Source organism: Theobroma umbraticum, unplaced genomic scaffold (assembly GCF_002168275.2).
Source record: "Theobroma umbraticum cultivar Fairchild unplaced genomic scaffold, ASM216827v3 scaffold_89.0, whole genome shotgun sequence".
Lineage (NCBI taxonomy): Eukaryota > Viridiplantae > Streptophyta > Magnoliopsida > Malvales > Malvaceae > Theobroma > Theobroma umbraticum.
In genome coordinates, this window is record NW_018397271.1 from 1,906,544 (window position 1) to 1,909,478 (window position 2,935).

The 2,935-nt window shown below is 35.1% G+C and overlaps 1 long non-coding RNA gene across 1 annotated transcript; it reads right to left on the reverse strand.

Annotated features, from left to right (window-relative positions):
* Nucleotides 1-555: 555 nt before the first annotated feature.
* LOC149526499 (uncharacterized) lies at nucleotides 556-2,935 on the reverse strand. Its single transcript, XR_016351925.1, has 3 exons — nucleotides 2,665-2,935; nucleotides 1,213-2,580; nucleotides 556-729 (listed from the first exon to the last, which is right to left on the reverse strand). It is a non-coding gene; the product is annotated as an uncharacterized LOC149526499 (long non-coding RNA).

The following is a 2,935-nucleotide window of genomic DNA, read 5'->3' on the forward strand; positions in this document are numbered from 1 at the left end:
CCACATATATTCAGCAACATAAATAAAATTTAGAGACATGTCTCATTCAAATTGTTAATCATATGAGGTATTTGAGATTAGCAATTTTCAATATTTGAATTTTGCCAATTTCAAATTTTTAGGTAACTACTTAATTTTCAGATATGGAAATGTCTTTCATATATGGTAAGTATTGCTAATCAAAATTAGTAATTTATCCATTCCTAATCTTGTTGGGATTAGAATTAAATTTTTATTACAAATTACAAATTAAAATAATTTTAATTTATGTTCTTAAACATTTTACACAACCTATTATTAATCTTATTTAATTAAAGATTGAATATTGTAACGACCGCTCCTCGATCGTTACCTGCGTTCAAGTCTCGTGGGAAAAACCGCCAAGTCTCGAATAAGCCTGGCTTAAAACGTTAGTCATTACCTCATATTCATACCATCAATTTAAGAAAATTTTGTTGAACCATAAAACTCTTTGTAATAAGAATTGAACAATAATATTTATAAATTGAATAAACCTTTGTTCCACATAATTGTAAAAATAATACATCATGACTTATAATCTCCAAATGTATATTTGTATTGACATAGTTGTCTACTTTCATAACAAGTTACACTATGACAACTCGACCTCTAACAGCGGAGCAACTCGGAATAAAGTGCTATGAGATACCTTTACCTATCCACAGTGGACTGAAATTGTCGATGAATGCACACTAGGCTGATCACTATCTGCAAAAGGGAAATAAGGGGGGGTGAGTCTCACAGACTTAGTGATCATCGGCTCCGTGAGTAAGGCGTAGATGAAAAATAAGCGTAAGGCAAATAAGTTGAATAATAAAATCGAAATATCAAATCACAGTCTTAAGAAACTAAATCATAAGTAAGATATTTGTGCCTTGTAAAATCATAATGCAACATTTCACTTGGCAAGACAGTGCCAAAAACAAGTGTAGCAAACAAAGTTCATTCATTGAAAACAACACTTGCCATCAGCTATAAACAACAGTATGAAAGTATGCACGTTCTCAAAATTTGTGGCATGTAAAGAAACCAAGGTATACGGCCACTTAAACCATTTCATGGTCATCAAGTAAGCACTAAAAGCTTTTATTCAAACAAAGGGAGCTGTAAAGAAATCTTAACTCTCCACCATGCAAAAGAGTATGCATCGAAAACTCACAAGGCTCTCGAGTAGGTAAGTATCATAATCACCTGTGGACACATTTCCATGTAATAACATCTAGAAGCTCTGCTCCATTGGATCCCCATAGCCATGGCAGTCTCGACAATGTTGGTCGACACTGGAGAAATCAAGCGGTTGCAATCGCGAATATCACTGGTGGCCTAACCACATATAACAACCTATGGCCTTCCCACGTAAATCATAGACTATGGCCCAGGACACGTCTAATAGCCCGTCGACGGTCCAAAAGTTCTCTAGCTAGAGCTCACTTGTGTACAAGGGTCACACTTAACCGAAGTGACAGTCGACCTACTCTCGATGCTTTCGGTTTGTCAAAACCGTTTTAGAAACCAATTCAAAGGTTGTCTAAGATTTTTTCGTTAAATCATTTAAAAACAAAGTTCAACAACTTTTCCAATTAACCTTTCGCATTAAAAGGCATGGTGTAAATATTTATGTACAAATCAGGCTAAAACCGAAGCTTAAAACTTGCAGTCAAAATCATTTAACAAACGCATTAGCTATGCATATCACACAAAAGAATACAAGGCATCGATTTTGATGCAAACATTGTGAAATGCTTGTTTTCCTGTTTCTAAAACTCTTTACGTGTATAGCTTATCTATAGGTATATCCAAATCACTTTGAAAACACTTGCATCCACAAACTTCCTATGGTTTCTACCAGCTCATGCTTTCCACAATAGCAATATACAGATCATTGTAAATCCGTTTTAAAATTGCCTATCGACGTTAACAGTTCATGCTATCCACAATGCACTTAAGAAAACCATCAACGTTTACTATTGTAAATCAATCAATTTATATAGTTTAGAGATTTTAAAATAGACACCCCTTACTCACCTTACAATGGTGAGATGCTACATCACTATTGATTCAGGTGCGTATCTAGTTAATTCCACTCACCGGTTACCTGTTACTTCCTCCAGCGCCCTAGCACAGCGCATTTTCTTTACTCATACACTTTCTATCAACCATATAAACCCAATACACTTAATTTATTCATATACATGGCAGCACATCAATCAATAATTTCGTAACCTAATCTCATAGTTTTCATTAACCCTTACTTACAATCATTTAACATACAATCCATATTCTATCAAACAACCAATGCCAACACAACACCATGCAATCAGATTGCATGCTTACTTTTCAGTTTTAGCTTGAGTTCCACACATATAGTTCTCAATTTCCTCACATCCATAGTCACCATTGCTACCACAAAAATAGGCAAATAATATACATATAATTTTCCTTGTTTACTTGTAATTTCAAGACTAAAATACTTACCCATAGCTTGTCTAGCTCAAAATCACCATATATTCCAAGATCCACCTACATGCATGCATCGGGTTCTTTGAATCTTTGTAGATCCTTGATACAACAAGCAAAACCTCACATTATAATTGGTTCAAAGACATGCATCTAAAACAAAATGATAGTTTCTACTTTCCTTACCTTGGAATTTTTTAAACCGAATCACCAAATCTCCTTTAACTTCATCAATGGAGTGTGCGTGGGGGGAAAACCTCTTGGTTTCCTTTGTCTGCCCCAAATTGAACCTTCACTTAGCTTGCCTTTCCACTCACTCTTTGTTTTTTTTTTCTCGATTGGAAGCCTCACCAAGCCATTCTTTCTTCATTCTCTTCCAAGTGTGCGGATCTCCCATGGAACTCACTTGATTTCTTTACATTTTTCTCCTAAATGCCGAGCCTTCCCTTGCATGTTT